Raw genomic sequence first — 19,444 nt, 5'->3', positions numbered from 1 at the left:
AAGGAAAAAATAAGAAAAATTGAGGAGGACAAGATGATATTGGAGTTGCATGTTGCGGATGTCGTCGATGATCACAAGATCAAGATGGATGCAATGCGCTTGAAGATTAGAAAGATTAGAAAATATGCCATTCATACTGAGGTTTGGTATCATTATGCCGTTGGATCAGTTGTTACCTTGGTTGCGATTATGATTGCATTTGTGTTTCGCATTGAAATGTTTTACATAGTTTCAATGTATGGTTTAATTAATTTAGATGCTCTGCAGAGCTTTATGTTGTTCTGTAATGATTTTCGCTTGAAGATGAGAACTATGTATGTACTTTGGTTTTAATGTGAAGATGAACTTCTATTAATTTGGTCACTTAATTATCTATTCATGATGTTCTGTAATGATTTTTGACACACTTAATTATATATAATGCACGCAGATGAACTGGCAATGGATGTACGGTAACAGACACACCTCCGAGTACATTAAGGGCGTGCATGATTTTCTCGAAGTGGCTGAGGCAAACAAGCAGAATGGTTTTATGTGTTGTCCATGCCCTATATGTGGGAATACGAAGTCTTACTCTGACCAGAAAATCTTTCACACCCACCTGCTTTACAAGGATTTCATGCCACACTATAGTGTTTGGACGAGGTACGGAGAAATAGGGGTTATGATAGAAGACGACGACGAAGAAGAGTACGATGACAACTATGTGCCCCCTGAATACGGTGATGCTACTGAACATCAAGAGGAACCAGACGTTGTGCACGATGATGCTGCAATGGGCGAAGCTGCTGAAGATCAAGAGGAACCAGACGATGTGCCCGATGATGATGATCTCCGCCGGGTCATTGTCGATGCAAGGACGCAATGCAAAAGTCAAAAGGAGAAGCTGAAGTTCGATCGCATGTTAGAGGATCACAAAAAAGGGTAGTACCCCAATTGCGAAGATGGAAACACAAAGCCCGGTACCGTACTGGAATTGTTGCAGTGGAAGGCAGAGAATGCTGTGCCATACAAAGGATTTGAGAAGCTACTGAAAATATTGAAGAAGAAGTTTCCAAAGGATAACGAATTGCCTGACAGTACATACGCAACAAAGAAGGTCGTATGCCCTCTAGGATTGGAGGTGCAGAAGATACATGCATGCCCTAATGACTGCATCCTCTACCGCGGTGCGTACAAGGATCTGAACGCATGGCCGGTATGCGGTGCATTACGGTATAAGATCAGACGAGATGACCTTGGTGATGTTGACGGCGACCCCCCCAGGAAGAGGGTTCCTGCGAAGGTGATGTGGTATGCTCCTATAATACCACGGTTGAAACGTCTGTTCAGAAACGAAGAGCATGCCAAGTTGATGCGATGGCACAGTGAGGACCGTAAGAAAGACGGGAAGTTGAGAGCACCCGCTGACGGGTCGCAGTGGAGAAAAATCAAGAGAAAGTACTGGGCTGAGTTTGCACGTGACCCAAGGAACGTATGGTTTGCTTTAAGCGCGGATGGCATTAATCCTTTCAGGGAGCAGAGCAACAATCACAGCACCTGGCCCGTGACTCTATGTATGTATAACCTTCCTCCTTGGATGTGCATGAAGCGAAAGTTCATTATGATGCCAGTTCTCATCCAAGGCCCTAAGCAACCCGGCAACGACATTGATGTGTACCTAAGGCCATTAGTTGAAGAACTTTTACAGCTGTGGAATGGAAACAGTGTACGTACGTGGGATGAGCACAAACAAGAAGAATTTGACCTAAAGGCATTGCTATTCGTGACCATCAACTATTGGCCCGCTCTCAGTAACCTTTCAGGACAGACAAACAAGAGATACCACGCATGCACACACTGTTTACTTGACACCGAAAGTATATACCTGGGAAGCTGCAGGAAGAATGTGTACCTGGGCCATCGTCGATTTCTTCCGACCAACCATCAATGTCGAAAGAAAGGCAAGCATTTCAAAGGCGAGGCAGATCACCGAAAGAATCCCGCCATGCGTACCGGTGATCACGTACTTGCTATGGTCAATGATTTACACGTAATCTTTGGAAATGGTCCCGGCGCACTAGCTGTTCTGAATGACGCTGGGGGACACGCACCCATGTGGAAGAAGAAATCTATATTTTGGGACCTACCCTACTGGAAAGACCTAGAGGTCCGCTCTTCAATTGACATGATGCACGTGACGAAGAACCTTTGCGTGAACCTGCTAGGCTTCTTGGGCGTGTATGGAAAGACAAAAGATACAACTGAGGCACGGGAGGACCTGCAATGTTTGCACAAAAAAGACGGCATGCCTCCAAAGCAGTATGAAGGTCCTGCCAGCTACGCTCTTACCAAAGAAGAGAAGGAAATCTTCTTTGAATGCCTGCTTAGTATGAAGGTCCCGACTGGCTTCTCATCGAATATAAAGGGAATAATAAATATGCCAGACAAAAAGTTCTAGAACCTAAAGTCTCATGACTGCCACGTGATTATGATGCAACTGCTTCCGGTTGCATTGAGGGGGATTCTACCGGAAGTGATGTGGTGCAATGTCTTGTCAGTTTCAAGCTGGTGTTCCCACCATACTTCTTCAATATCATGACGCACGTCCTAGTTCATCTAGTCGACGAGATTGTCATTCCGGGCCCCGTATTTCTACACAATATGTACCCCTTTGAGAGGTTCATGGGAGTCCTAAAGAAATATGTCCGTAACCGTGCTAGGCCAGAAGGAAGCATCTCCATGGGCCATCAAATAGAGGATGTCATCGGGTTTTGTGTTGACTTCATTGCTGACCTTAAGAAGATAGGTCTCCCTAAATCGCGGTATGAGGGGAGACTGACTGGAAAAGGCATGCTTGGAAGGGACTCAATAATATGCAGGGACGGATATTCTTGGTCTCAAGCACACTACACAGTTCTACAGAACTCTACCTTGGTGACCCGTATGTCGATGAACACAAGAACAGTCTGCGCTCCAAACACCCGGAGCAGTGCGACGACTGGATTACATGTGAACACATCAGGACTTTCAGCAGTTGGTTGGAAACACGTCTCATAGGTGACAACACTGTTTGTGATGAGTTGTACTTGTTGTCCAGGGGACCATCTTCGACTGTTACAATTTGGAAAGAATACGAGATAAATGGGAATACATTTTACACGATTGACCAAGATCAAAAGAGCACCAACCAAAACAGCGGTGTCCGCTTTGATGCAATGTCACATCCCTAGATCTGGTTTGCCCTAGCCTAGCCCCTCATGTGTGCATCATGTTTAAATTTCAATGAATTTGAAATGGGGATTGCCCAAACCCTAGCATCAAAGGAATTCACTAGGTTCAAATAAAAATTTTCTCAGTGATTCCAAATGGCTTTTAAAAATGTTCATCATTTCTGGATAATGTTGGAAACAATAACCAGAGGTGTTGCACATTTTTCCATGACATATTTGGGCTCTGAATTAAATCATATAGTATTTGAATTTGGGCATTTAAATGCTAGTAAATATTTTAAATGTCCAAATAATCCCAAACTAAAATGTTCCATGCTGGATATATTCCATTTAGTGGCCATGAGCAGTTTGGTGATTTTTGGAGTTGCCTAGGTATTTTTAGAAAAACCACAAAGTTACAGAAAATTAGAAAAGCAGACAGAAATAAAAAGAGAGAGAGAGGGAAACTGACCTGGCAGCCCACCACCAGGCCCACCTAGCCGGCCCAGCCCAGCAGCCGCTCCAGCGAGCTGCTTGTCTTGGCCAGGCAGGCAGGCAGGTGCTCGACACCGGCTCCAGCACGCGCCACGCAGCTGCCCGTCGCCCTGCTTCCTCCCCTTGCTGCTCTGCTCGCCTGGACGACTTCCACGTCGTGCCCCGAACCCCCTGGACATCTCACTCGCTCTCCTGCCTCTCTCCCTCGCTCTCCCTTCGCCATGGCCGACGCTGCTGCGCTCGCGCCACCGTGAAACCGCGTCCACCATCGTCCCCGTATCGAGCCACCGTGTCCAACAACTCCGCCGTCGTCGACTTCGTCGAGCAGCCTGAGCCCCGAGCGCTCGCGAGCCCTGCTTCGCCTTCTTCAAGCTCATCTTCACCGAGCACCGCCGGAGATCCCCTTCACCGTCGCCGCCGCACCAGCTCGTCCCCGACCGTGCCGTCTGCCCCGACGTGACTCCGGCCACCCACTGGCCACACCACCATGTCCAACGCACTCACCGCACTCGCAGGAACCCGTAGCACCACTCCACGCGCCTCGCCGTGCCCCCTAGCGCCATGTTCGACCTCGGCCGAACTCTGGCGACCGCCAAGCTCATCGCCGGCGACGTTTCCGGCCACCCCAAGCTCCACCACTGCCACCAAACGCTGCGGCTTGTTCCCAGCTACGCGTAGATGCCCTCCGCCGCTCATTTGGTCGCCGGAACGCGCTAATGCACTCTCACCGCCGCGTCTGGCATCGCCGGCTGCTAAACGCCGGCGGGTTTGACCCATTGACCTTGACCGGGTGGGCCCAGGTTGACTCTCCTGAGTCTATGACAAGTGCCCCCCCCCCTCTGCTAATTAACTCAGTTTAGAACTAACTAAGTTTAGTTAGTTTAACTAACTGTTGACACGCGGGACCCACTGGTCAGGTTGACCTGGACGTCCCGTTGACTCGCTTACGTCATGCTGATGTCAGGCTGACGCAGTAATGCTTTTCTGGATTTTAAATAAATCTATTTGATTTATTTAATTCCAAAAAATGTCCAAGACTTCTAAAAATCATATAACATCAACCGTAACTCCAAGTGAAATAAATTATATATGAAAAATGATCAGAAAAATCCAATCTATCCATCTGTACCATTTTCATGCATGTTGAAACAACTTAAAGTTGCTGTTTAGGACAATTCAATTAGTTGGCATTTAAGAAAACACATATGGAGTTTGAATTTGAACCTAGTGTTCAAACCCACTCCATTTAACTTGTTGCTAGTTGCATTAGGCCAATCAACAACATATTGCCATGTCATGATCATGCATCATATTGTGCATTGCATTGATTGTGTTTCCTTCTGTGTTGCCAGTATTTGTCCCCTTTCGATAGATGTGATACCGACGATGAGATCGATGACACCGATGAAGAGATATACTATCTTCAGAAGTGCCAGGCAAGCAAAAACCCCTTGTTTATTCCGATACAATCCTACTCCCTCGCTCCTGCTCTCTTTTACTGCATTAGGACAACACCGATTCATCTGCTACTTGTTGCGGTAGCTGAACCCCTTTATCCTCCGCATGACCTGTCATTGCCACAGTAAATAGATGAAACCCACTAGCATGAGTAGGAGTTGTTTCAGCCCTGTTGTGTCTACTCATTCATGCTTGTTTGTCATGCCTACTACTGCTTAGAGTTGAGTCAGGTCAGATTCATCGGGGATGAATCAGAGGTGTCTGAACATGTCCTACTATGGGTGAGCTAAGTGTGTGAACACGATTTGGTAAAGGTAGCGGTGAGAGGCCATGTAGGAGTACATGGTGGGTTGTCTCACTAAAGCCGTCCTCAGGAACTGAGTTCTGTGTTTGTGATCCATGAAACAGCTACTACCACGCATTGGGCCCGAAACCAATGGACCCTCTCGGCTTCTTAATCACCCTTGTCCTCTGTCCAGGAGTTGCAAGTAGTTTCTGGTGTTTGTAGTATGCAGGAGGCCGTGGGCAGCCCTGACCCGAGGGGTGGGCTGTGATGCGGTAGGCACGTGGCCGGGTATGCCGGGCGCCCATTTGGTGTCACGGAACCCTGTACACATCGTTCGGGGCCGTATGTGGAAACCTCAGCCGGACTCCCTGCGGATGGAACCTGTATAGGCGATAAACCTGGACTAGAGACTAGAGTGTTTAGGTAGGTTGTGGCTGACACCCTCGTTGGGCTTCCGCTTGAAGGTTGCCGAGTACATGTCGTGTAAACGACGGTAAGTTGTGAGAGCGTGTGTGAAGAAGTACACCCCTGCAGGGTTAACATCATCTATTCAAATAGCCGTGTCCGCGGTAAAGGACTTCTGGGTTGCCTGTACAGTTCATAGACAAGTGAAAGTGATACTCTAAAATACGCAAGATAAGTTTGAGTGCTATGGATGGCGTTCCCGTAGGGAGACGGGAGCGGATCCATAGTGGTGTATTGGTTGGTGAATCTGTGGACTCGTGTGCGCCACCTCAAAAGAGTTATTTGCAGTCGTAGTTCAGGATAGCCACTAAGTATAAGCTGGCTTGCTGCAGTTAAACCCCACCATCCCTTTGTTGATAATGATGCATATGTAGATAGTTCTGATGTAAGTCTTGCTGGGTACATTTGTACTCACGTTTGCCTATTTTACGTTTTTGCAGAGACTTCTGTCTCACTAGTAGTTCCGCGTGGACTTCGGCGTTTAGCTTGTTACCTCAGCTATGATCTTGTGCCCCGGCAGGATCTGGTAGATAGTCAGGCTTCTCAGCCTTTTTCATTTGTAGATGTCTGTACTCAGACATGCTAAGCTTCCGCTTGTGCTTTGACTTGTATGCTCTGAGTGTTGGGTCATGAGACTCATGTTTGTAATATCTCGCTCCTCGGAGCCTATTGAATATAAATACTTGAGTTGTAGAGTCATGTTGTGATGCCATGTTATATTTGCACATATCGAGCATATTGTGTGTATGTTATTGAAATGCTTGGTATGTGTGGGATCTGACTATCTAGTTGTTTATCCTTAGTAGCCTCTCTTGCCGGGAAATGTCTCCTAGTGCTTCCACTGAGCCTTGGTAGCTTGCTACTGCTCCGAAACACTTAGGCTGGCCGGCATGTGTCCTTCTTCGTTCCTGTGTCTGTCCCTTCGGGGAAATGTCACGCTGTGTCTACCAGAGTCATGTTAGCCTGCTACAGCCCGGTTTACCGGAGTCCTGCTAGCCCAGTTGCTACAGCCTGGATTCACTCACTGATGACCGACACGTTCGTTGCTGGGTCATGTATGCCTGTCCCTATAAGTTAGTGCCACTTTGGGTTCACGACTAGCCATGTCAGCCCGGGTTCTTTGTCATATGGATGCTAGCGGCACTATCATATACGTGAGCCAAAAGGCGCAAACGGTCCCGGGCCAGGTAAGGTGGCACCCGTGGGAATACCGTGCATGAGGCCACAAAGTGATATATGATGTGTTACATGCTAGATCGGTGTGACATAGGATCGGGGTCCTGACAGTTTTGGTATCAGAGCTTGACTGCCTGTAGGTTCTCCAAGCCAGCTGGTCGAAGTTGAGTCTAGAAATGCTTTAGTTATATGTAGGGGAATTGATTGTGGGATGGAACGTAAGGCTCTTTTTACTTCTTTACCTCATGCCCTTCTGATCTGAGTCATCTTATCTTTCCTACGGGGTTAAGGAACTCTGCTTTCTCTTCTTTCTATTAGGATCACGTGTTACTAATCAGTAGACCCATAAGATTGTTGGATTTAAGCCTCAGTTCAGTTTCTACCTCTGTATGTTAACTATTGATCTCGAAACCTTGATATTGTGCTTCTGAGTGGTTATGCCACCATTTTTGTAGCATGTCTCCAATCTTTTGAAGCATTTACAGCCGTTATGCTGTCCGAGTCATCACAGGTTTCTAAATAGTCTGAAGCATTTGCAAAATCCCCTCCTCTCGTTTCGAAGTTCCTTTGTGCCAGATTAACCACACTAATTGCTGAGTTGAGGTATTCTACTGCCTCGGCATTTATGTTGGAGCTATTATTATGACCCTAGATGTCTAGAGTATCACCTAGTAATCTAGCCATGCTTTGTGTTCCCAGTGTGAGGATTCTGGCCATCATTCTCGAAAGCATCCCATGATGCCACTTAGTAGTAGGTATTCTATTCCTGGGTTTCTGAACCCGAGATTTCCCTACTTACTTCATGTTGATAGTGTTTGCTAGTTCCTTTAGGATATTAGTAACCTTTGTGATAGTCCTCGAGATTCGTGGTATATCCTTCTTCCAATACCATGAACCAATATGGCAGAAGTTCTTTGAATCGAAAGATCACAACAAAAGTGCTCTCGATGAGTTCTCGATTCTATGTTGTGACTCTGCCAGTCCTACCTCTCTGCATGGATTATCCCGAAGAAACTTGTTGAACTTGGTTCGACATATTAATCTATGCAGCCACAACTCAGAAAATCATATGTTCCTTTGAGTTGTTCCCCTTTAGTTGTATTCCAATCCTTGTCTATCAATTGATAGTCAGGAGTGATTATGCATTCGTGTTATGGATGCCTATTACTCTTGTGGTCTGTCTAGCCATTCTATTCCAGAATGACTAGGAGAAACAAACTCCAGTATCTCATCCATTTCCAGGATTGGGTCAAAGTAGTTGTGCTCCGCAGATCAAATTGCTAATCTAGCTTTTGTTCTGCTCTACCTTGTAGTATTACCATCTTTATATTAAGATTATCATGGGAATTGCACATCATTCTATGAACTCTTGATACAGTGATATTTCTCACCCTCATTATTCATTTCTCGGCCCCCGTGTTGTTGCAACCAGAACGCCGACAAGTGAATGGTGATGTGTGAAATCTATACTCCTAGCAACTCTGTTGCTTGGTAGTTAAATGGACAATAACCTCATTCTTAGCGTGTTGGTTATTGAATCATCACCCTAAGGTTGATCGTGCTACCTAGTCCTTATTTTCGGTGCACTCTCTGATCAATGAGTTAGGATTGTGTCAATCCCTTGCTCATTTGTTCATATCGTCTTGCCCTTAAAAGCAAGTGTTCTCGAGCTTAGTAACATATTGGTGGTTCGTGATTTTCTAAATATCTTCTCAGAAGTATCACCAGGTCATCACCTGACCGCTATGTTGAGTTCGTGATCAAGTTGGTTTATTCCTGTAAACCACCCCTTCTCCAAGAATTTGTGTTGGGTACCCCTGAGCTAGTTGGTTAATCTGAACAACAACTTGGAGAGTTGGAAGGTAAAAGCTTGTCCGACTCAGTTCATTCCAAAGGGATATCTTTGTGTGTGTGTGTTGAAGAAAGATGATATCTTCATTGATTAATCCGCGTGGTAAATTGTTGGACCTATTGTCTTATTCAATCTCTGATTTGAGTATGGGCTATTGTCAAATCAAATGAGAACCAACGATATTCTTAATGTTGTCTTACTCGTGGTCGATCCCTCGAGCATACACCATTATATGTCTTGGGTCTGACCAATGCTATCACTTGTTCACATAATTATGGAATTCCACTTACATGGAAACCTGGATGAATTGTTGTTGAACCCATCAGCAACATTTTTATCTTCTCCATGATTCGTGCAGAACATCCAGTTAGTATTGGGAATTTATATAAGCATTATCTTCATGACCCGTTCATGAAGTATATGTTCGGATGAAAGAAGTGACTTCGTCTAATTCATGCACATTTAATGCTAGTTGCTGCCGTGAATTCGAGAAAGCATGTTTTTACCTCCTCTGGAATCATCCCAAGTCAGTTATGCACATGCGAAGTATTCTGTGGTCTGTTAGACTGATCATCTTCATTCCATATGAATTCCGTAGCACGCTAAGCCACTGACTGACTTGTTCAAGAGAAAGGAGTTGTTGTGCTATCCTAGGTCATGCACAAGATTCCGATATCCTCAATGATGGTTCCCCACCGGAACTCGGTAGTGTTTTATTATAAAACTACTACGTGGTCATGCTTGTCTGCGACAACATATTCACATGTATGTAGCAGAAACGGCTTATGTTTTGGAGTTTGCTACCGTAGTTCATTCCCCGAGATTCTCGCAACGCCCTCTCGTCGATTTGTGTTGCAAACTTTCATTTTTCTTTCTAGACTTGATGAGTCTAGAATATCCCGACACCAGCCAGATCTGAATCTCAGGCAGATATGATGGTTGGAATGTTTTCCCAAGAACTATAATATTGGTCTCTTTGTAACCCGGTAAAATGGATGTCGTGGCCAACACATCTAGCCGGAAGACCCATTATTGTAGGCTCTTGATTGAGAAAGTTGGCTATCTCCCCATAAGGATTTCATGGGATTTACTCCCTAGTTGACCCTTATGGATTTTTGAGATCCCGAAGTCCGAACTTTTACTTGATGTTCTAGATATCAAACCATATCTATGAATGGATTACGCTAGCACATCAAGGAGAACATTAGAAGCGAAATGCTAAATGTCTCTCGGTCGATCATCCAGATTTTGTTTCCTTGGCTCTGCTAATTAAGGTGAAATCTAAGAGGGTGTTATCTTCTTTTGCATCTGCACCATCCATCACCATTCATCATGGTAGTAAGTTGTGTTGCTAGGATCCTTGACACAGATATTGGTAAAACCTTGATGATTATGGAAATGCTCAAGTTCTTGAGAGCACGCACAAGCACTAGATGTTATCATCGTCATAACTAGGATTGCTCCTAGCTTCCTCGGTTATGCTATAAATTTTCAAACAGTGGACTCACTCTCTGTTGTTGAGTTTCTTCCCAGTTACTAGAATCATTCCCAGCATTTGTGTTTTGTTCCCATCTTGCACCGTCATTGTGCCATCCTACCTTGGGTCCCATCCATCTCCGATGATAAGCAAAATCAACCCTTGTGTTGTCTTTAACAAGGTAATCCACATCATCCATACTGGTCTGGGTATGTCATTCCACCGAACTCCTCCAAATGATCGATTTTGATTTGCCTTAAGCTGGTATAAAGAATTTCAATGATCTCGGAATCAAAGGTAATTCTTTTTGCCACTTAAGGGGATATTTCTACGAGTCACCCTCCTCCAAGATGTCTCATTATGGTATCATGGCAACCCAACTACTCGCTACGTTGACAACCGTTCACCACCTTCTTAAGCGTGAAATTGTTGTCTACCTAGTGAACCTTCGTCATCTGCTTCACTCCATTCCTCTAGATGCGTGCTTCGCGTCTCAGCTCGTGAGATGTTTCTATGTCTCATTCTGTGAGTGGATCCTGAGTTGCTCGATCTTCGAGAAGATCAATCCTTCTGGAGTTTCTTTTTCCTCTCGTTGTCATGTTGGTAGGAGTTCCTGGAGCAAGACACCGAGACAATGATGGTGATCGAATCAACGTTCATTTCAAGTGCAACCTGGATCATGAAGATTGTGTTAGATTGCGCTCCCCCTTCATCTTACCCTCATGACTTGAATCTCGGGACGAGATTCTTGTTTAGTAGGGGTGAGTTGTCACATCCCTAGATCTGGTTTGCCCTAGCCTAGCCCCTCATGTGTGCATCATGTTTAAATTTCAATGAATTTGAAATGGGGATTGCCCAAACCCTAGCATCAAAGGAATTCACTAGGTTCAACTAAAATTTTTCTCAGTGATTCCAAATGGCTTTTAAAAATGTTCATCATTTCTGGATAATGTTGGATACAATAACCAGAGGTGTTGCACATTTTTCCATGACATATTTGGGCTCTGAATTAAATCATATAGTATTTAAATTTGGGCATTTAAATGCTAGTAAATATTTTAGATGTCCAAATAATCCCAAACTAAAATGTTCCATGCTGGATATATTCCATTTAGTTGCCATGAGCAGTTTGTTGATTTTTTGAGTTGCCTAGGTATTTTTAGAAAAACCACAAAGTTACAGAAAAGTAGAAAAGCAGACAGAAATAAAAAGAGAGAGAGAGAGAGGGAAACTGACCTGGCAGCCCACCACCAGGCCCACCTAGCCGGCCCAGCCCAGCAGCCGCTCCAGCGAGCTGCTTGTCTTGGCTAGGCAGGCAGGCAGGTGCTCGACGCCGGCTCCAGCACGCGCCACGCAGCTGCCCGTCGCCCTGCTTCCTCCCCTTGCTGCTCTGCTCACCTGGACGACTTCCACGTCGTGCCCCAAACCCCCTGGACATCTCACTCGCTCTCCTGCCTCTCTCCCTCGCTCTCCCTCCGCCATGGCCGACGCTGCTGCGCCCGCGCCAGCGTGAAACCGCGTCCACCATCGTCCCCGTACCGAGCCACCGTGTCCAACAACTCCGCCGTCATCGACTTCGTCGAGCAGCCTGAGCCCCGAGCGCTCGCGAGCCCTGCTTCATCTTCTTTGAGCTCATCTTCACCGAGCACCGCCGGAGATCCCCTTCACCGTCGCCGCCGCACCAGCTCGTCCCCGACCGCGCCGTCTGCTCCTACGTGACCTCCGTGAGCCCAGCTACCTCCTTCCCCTTTACTTTCTCGCTCTCGAGCATCGTAGCGACTGCACGAAGCTTCATCGCACGTGGCGCCGCCGAGCTCGTCGCCGACGTGACTCCGGCCACCCACTGGCCACACCACCATGTCCAACGCACTCACCGCACTCACAGGAACCTATAGCACCACTCCACGCGCCTCGCCGTGCCCCCTAGCGTCGTGTTCGACCTCAGCCGAACTCCGACAACCACCAAGGTCGTCGCCGGCGACGTTTCCGGCCACCCCAAGCTCCACCACCGCCACCAAATGCTGCGGCTTGTTCCCAGCTACGCGTATATGCCCTCCGCCGCTCATTTGGTCATCGGAACGTGCTAATGCACTCTCACCGCCACATCTGGCCTCGCCGGCGGCTAAACGCCGGCGGGTTTGACCCGTTGACCTTGACCGGGTGGGCCCAGGTTGACTCCCCTGAGTCTATGACAAGTGCCCCCCCCTCTGCTAATTAACTCAGTTTAGAACTAACTAAGTTTAGTTAGTTTAACTAACTGTTGACACGCGGGACCCACTGGCCAGGTTGACCTGGACGTCCCGTTGACTTGATTACGTCATGTTGACGTCTTTTCTGGATTTTAAATAAATCTATTTGATTTATTTAATTCCAGAAAATGTCCAAGACTTCTAAAAATCATATAAAATCAACCGTAACTCCAAATGAAATAAATTATATATGAAAAATGATCAGAAAAATCCAATCTATCCATCTGTACCATTTTCATGCATATTGGAACAACTTAAAGTTGGTGTTTAGGACAATTCAATTAGTTGGCATTTAAGAAAGCACATATGGAGTTTGAATTTGAACCTAGTGTTCAAACCCACTCCATTTAACTTGTTGCTAGTTGCATTAGGCCAATCAACAGCATATTGCCATGTCATGATCATGCATCATATTGTGCATTGCATTGATTGTGTTTCCTTGTGTGTTGCCGGTATTTGTCCCCTTTCGATAGATGTGATACCGACGATGAGATCGATGACACCGATGAAGAGCTATACTATCTTCAGAAGTGCCAGGCAAGCAAAACCCCCTTGTTCATTCCGATACAATCCTATTCTCTCGCTCCTGCTCTCTTTTACTGCATTAGGAGAACAACGATTCATCTGTTACTTGCTGCGGTAGCTGAACCCCTTTATCCTTTGCATTACCTGTCATTGCCACAGTAAATAGATGAAACCCACTAGCATGAGTAGGAGTTGTTTGAGCCCTGTTGTGCCTAATCATTCATGCTTGTTTGTCATGCCTGCTACTGCTTAGAGTTGAGTCAGGTCTGATTCATCGAGGATGAATCAGAGGTGTGTGAACATGTCCTACTGTGTGTAAGCTAAGTGTGTGAACACGATTTGGTAAAGGTAGCGGTGAGAGGCCATGTAGGAGTACATGGTGGGTTGTCTCACTGAAGCCGTCCTCAGGAACTGAGTTCTGTGTTTGTGATCCATGAAACAGCTATTACCACGCATTGGGCCCGAAACCAACGGACCCTCTCGGCTTCTTAATCACCCTTGTCCTCTGTCTAGGAGTTGCAAGTAGTTTCTGATGTTTGTAGTATGCTGGAGGCCGTGGGCAGCGCTGACCCGAGGGGTGGGCTGTGATGCGGTAGGCACATGGCCGGGTATGCCGGGCGCCCGTTTGGTGTCACGGAACCCTGTACACATCGTTCGGGGCCGTATGTGGGAAACTTGGCCGGACTCCCTATGGATGGAACCTTAATAGGCGATAAACCTGGACTAGAGACTTGAGTGTTTAGGTAGGTCGTGGCCGACACCTCGTTGGGCTTCCGCTTGAAGGTTGCCGAGTACATGTCGTGTGAACGACGGTAAGTGGTGAGAGCATGTGTGAAGAAGTACACCCCTGCAGGGTTAACATCATCTATTCGAATAGCCGTGTCCGCGGTAAAGGACTTCTGGGTTGCCTGTACAGTTCATAGACAAGTGAAAGTCTAAAATACGCAAGATAAGTGTGAGTGCTATGGATGGCGTTCCCGTAGGGAGACGGGAGCGGATCCATAGTGGTGTATTGGTTGGTGAATTTGTGGACTCATGTGCGCCACCTCAAAAGAGTTATTTGAAGTCGTAGTTCAGGATAGCCACTAAGTCAAAGCTGGCTTGCTGCAGTTAAACCCCACCATCCCTTTGTTGATAATGATGCATATGTAGATAGTTCTGATGTAAGTCTTGCTGGGTACATTTGTACTCACGTTTGCCTATTTTACGTTTTTGCAGAGACTTCCGTCTCACTAGTAGTTCCGCGTGGACTTCGGCATTTAGCTTGTTACCTCAGCTACGATCTTGTGCCCCGGCAGGATCTGGTAGATAGTCAGGCTTCTCAGCCTTTTTCATTTGTAGATGTCTGTACTCAGACATGCTAAGCTTCTGCTTATGCTTTGACTTGTATGCTTTGAGTGTTGGGTCATGAGACTCATGTTTGTAATATCTCGCTCCTCGGAGCCTATTGAATATAAATACTTGAGTTGTAGAGTCATGTTGTGATGCCACGTTGTATTTGCACATATCGAGCATATTGTGTGTATGTTATTGAAATGCTTGGTATGTGTGGGATCTAACTATCTAGTTGTTTATCCTTAGTAGCCTCTCTTACCGGGAAATGTCTCCTAGTGCTTCCACTCAGCCTTGGTAGCTTGCTACTGCTCCGAAATACTTAGGCTGGTCGGCATGTGTCCTTCTTCGTTCCTGTGTCTGTCCCTTCGGGGAAATGTCATGCGGTGTCTACCGGAGTCCTGTTAGCCTGCTACAGCCCGGTTTACCAGAGTCCTGCTAGCCTAGTTGCTACAGCCCGGATTCACTCACTGATGACCGACACGTTCGTTGCTGGGTCATGTATGCCTGTCCTTGTAAGTTAGTGCCACTTTGGGTTCACAACTAGCCATGTCAGCCCGGGTTCTTTGTCATATGGATGATAGCGGCACTATCATATACATGAGCCAAAAGGCGCAAACGGTCCCGGGCCAGGTAAGGTGGCACCCATGGGAATACCGTGCGTGAGGCCGCAAAGTGATATGATGTGTTACATGCTAGATCGGTGTGACTTAGGATCGGGGTCGTGACATGCAACAACCGAGAGGGGAAATGACACATATTATGGTTACATAGTGGACATATGGGAACTTGACTACAGACATGATTTTAAGGTTCCTTTGTTTAAGTGCAAATGGGTCAATCTGTCAGGAGGTGGGGTACAGGTAGACCCACAGTACGGAATGACAACAATGGATCTGAAAAATCTTGGGTACACTGATGAACCGTTCGTCCTAGCCAATGATGTGGCACAGGTTATCTATGTGAAGGACATGTCTACCAAATCGGGAAAAAGAAAAGATAAGGAAGTGAATACATCATACGATGAGCCAAAGCGCCACATAGTTCTTTCAGGAAAAAGGGACATCATGGGAGTGGAGGGCAAGACAGACATGTCTGAAGATTATGAAAAGTTTCAAGAAATTCCTCCCTTCAAAGTCAAGGCTGACCCCATCATCCTGATAAATGATGAAGATTATCCATGGTTACGGCGCAATAAGCAAATGGCACAAGCGAAGAAAAAGTGAAGACTTTCTCCCGCAACTATTATGATGATACCATGCCAACTTTGTAACAGACGAGTATGATACCATTGTCCGTTTTGTACATGCACATGCTATGTGGGTGAAATTATGATACCATGCCAACTTTTCACTTTTTCAGAGTTCATTTGAAATTCTTTAATGTCTTATGGTACGGCACTCATAATACCATTAATCCCGGTTCGCTCCTTGTCGACTATGTTCTCACCAAGAACACTCTCGAGAGGGCAGCCACGTGGGCCATTGGTCCCGGTTCGTCTGGACATTTTTTCTCTATAGGCGCATCTATGTTCATTTTTTTAGTAAATTTAATCACAAACTTGTGATTCACATAAATTTCAAAGAATTCAAATTTTAACTATTCAAATTTGAAAACTAATGGCACTAACAGAAAGTTTATAATTTTTCTAAAACTAAAAGCAAAAAGAATTAAAAAATAAAGAAAAAAACAAAAGAAAATAAATAATGCAGAAAACAAAACAAAAAAACTAAAAAAAACTGCCACCTATTGGGCCACCACGGCCTGAATACGACTAGAAACCCAACCTGGTCCAGTATTCAGGCCCGTAGAAGGCCCAGTAGGCCCACAATAGCATAGTGTGAGATTAGGCCCGAAAGCCTGTAGTTGAGAGGAGCTCGAGAGGGTGGGCGCATCAGCGCTTATAAACCACTCTCGAGCCCTCTCAACTAGCAAGGTGGGACTAAACTTTGGCCGCGATGCGGGCAGCACAGGGACCTTTGGTTCCGGTTGGCGGCACCAACCGGGACTAAAGGGGGGCATTAGAACCGGTTCGTGGCACCAACCGGGACCAATACCCCACCTTTAGTCCCGGTTGGTGCCACCAACCGGGACCAAAGGCCGCCGCTTCCCGCCCTTTGGGCTGCTGAAAAGAGGCCTTTGGTCCCAGTTGTTGGCACCAACTGGGACTAAAGGGGGCATTGGTCCCGGTTCGTGCCACGAACCGGGACCAATGCTCTTGATATATATACAGCACTTAGCAGTTTTCGACCAAATCCCCCACTTCTCCCCCCACGCCCATTGCTCCTGCTCGTCACCTCGCGGCCCAACGCCCCTGCTCCACCTTGCCGTCGCCGCTGCCACCGACGCCATCAGGCTGCTCGCCTTCGCTGTCGCCGCCGTCACCGACGCCGCCAGGCTGCTCGCCTTTGCCGTCGCCGCCGCCCCTTGTGAGCACATGCTCCCGCGCCCCTGCGCGGCCGCCGCGCCGCCGCCCCTGCCCTGCGCGGCCGCCGCGCGCCGCCTTGTCCTGTGCGGCCGCCGCCCCTGCCCTGCATGGCCGCCGCGCGCCGCCTTGTCCTGCGCGGCCGCCGGGCCGCCGCCCCTGCCCTGCGCGGCCGCCGCGCGCCGCCCTTGTCCTGCGAGGCCGCCGCTTCGCCGCCGCTGCCCTGCGCGGCCGTCGCACGCCCCGCCGCTGCCCTGCGCTGGCGCTGCGCGCCGCCCCGCCGCCCCTGCCCTGCATTTTTCATAGCATTGTTTTTGTATTTTTTTGTGTATATGTGTTTGTATGTGTATATATGTGTACATGTTCATAGTATTTTTTTCATAAGTGTATTTGTTTTGTTCATTGCATTTTTTCATATATATAATGTATATATGTATGTGGTAGCTATATGATGAATGGATGTGGCTATCTATGTATGAATATAATGTTCATAGCATTTTTTTTGTTTATATATGTTTTTTTAATATATGTATTAATTTTTTATTTAGGTTGTTAGTAGATATCGATTTCAGGTTAGTGCATTTTAGGTTAGTGTAGAGGAAAAAGTAAAATAAGGAAAAGGAAGAAAAGAAGAAGAAGGAAGAAGGAAGAAGAAGAAGAAAAAAGAAGGAGAGGAAAAAGGAAAATAAGAAGAGGAAGAAAGGAGAAGAAGAGGAGAGGAAGAAGAGGAGAAATAAATAAGAAGAGGAAAAAAGAAGAAAAAGAAGAGGTGAAGAAGAAAAAATAGAATATATTCTATTTTTTTCTTCTCCTCTATTTCTTTCTTCTTCTCCTCTTTTTCTTCTTCTTGTTTTTCTTTGATCTTCTCCTCTGTCGTCGTCGATATACCCGCCCCTCGGCCCTCTCGCTCGACCAAAACTCTCGAGGACACCGAAACCCTAGAGAAAAAACGATGTTGGTCTCCTACCCCCTCCCGTTGAGCTCCTACCCGACAAACTCTCTTGAGGCCACCCAAATTTACCATGTTAAAAGAGCGTTGTCGTCGAGGCCACCCCAAACCCTTGAAGCGTTGTGTCGAGGCCACCCCAAACCCTTGAAGCGTTGTCTAGGCCACCCCAAACCCTAGAGAAGCAGCGTCGAGGCCACTAACATGATTCCTTATTGTGATTAGCTAGCTAGTTCTATGTTTGCCACTAATATATATCCATCTGTACCAGGTTTGAATAATAATTGACATGTTGTAAATATTTGCAGAAACTATGGAGCACTCCCAAGACGAAGCAACAGAAGCGATGTTGGGGGAGATAATCGCAGAAGGAAGTGATGTCGTTGCGTCATTTTTCAACAACACCGTTGGTCAGGAAGGACTGGGTGAAGAAGAGGGCTATGTTCATGATCGCTCCGGCCCATTAATGCTGGTACAAGAAGAGGGCTATGTTCATGATGGCTCCGGTGACCCAATGGAGGTACAAGAAGGAGACCGTGCTGACTGCTCTGGTGACCGAACCGAGTCCGGCCAGGTATATATATATATTAGTTAAGCCCGTGCTCACTAGTTAATTGATGCACTCATTGTTTTGGTATATGTACACATATTAATTAACTCATATTTCTTCCTTCTTCTAGCCCTCCGGATCGAGCACAACTTCGGTAAGGAAACGAGGCCCGAAGAAAAAGTTGAGCTCGGATGAAAAGTTTGAGATCACAGCAATCGCGCGCGACGGCGAACCGATTGAACCCATCCGGACAAAGAACACATGTGCTGCTCGGTGCGGGGTTCTTATTAGGGACAAGATCCCGATCAGCATCCACCAATGGTATAAGCCTAAGGAGGAAGACCCTCAGGTGTCTTATGTCAATGATATGCAGAAAGATGATCTTTGGACTGAGCTGAAGGCAAATTTCACCCTATCGCCAGAGGAGGATCCGGAGAAGCCAGTTAAATAGCAATTAATCAAGTCTTGTGCTCTTAAGAAGATGGCAGGCCTATTCAGGAGGTGGAGGAAAGAGCTGAAAAAGTTTGTCGACAAAGAAGAGACACCCGAATTCATCGGCAAATATGAGAAGATCAGAGATCACTGGCCTGCATTTGTGGCCTACACGACATCAGAAAAGAGTAAGAAGATGTCGGCAACAAAGAAGCAAAATGCTGCGAAGAAGAAGTTTCACCATCGCACCGGGTCAGGTGGCTACCTCAAAGCCCGGCCTAAGTGGTCCAAGGTGAGAATGATCTTCTTGATAAAGGGATCGAACTGGAGACAATGAGATGGCTAGACCGTTGCCGGACTTGGTTCTTCGGGGCTGGCGGAACCTTGGACCCTGTATCAGGGAAGTGCCATTGGACGGACGAGCAACTGAAAACACTAGTCACAAGGCTTCGACAGTATATCGATGCAGCGCAGCAAGGGACGTTCGTTCCAGACAGGGAGAAGGACGAGCTCACAATGGCCCTCGGGAATCCTGAGCACCCTGGATGGACACGAGGCACGCCAGGCTCCATTCCGTGGAAGATT

This window comes from Triticum dicoccoides, chromosome 2B (genome assembly GCF_002162155.2).
Source record: "Triticum dicoccoides isolate Atlit2015 ecotype Zavitan chromosome 2B, WEW_v2.0, whole genome shotgun sequence".
Lineage (NCBI taxonomy): Eukaryota > Viridiplantae > Streptophyta > Magnoliopsida > Poales > Poaceae > Triticum > Triticum dicoccoides.
Note: the sequence above shows the minus strand (reverse complement) of the source record.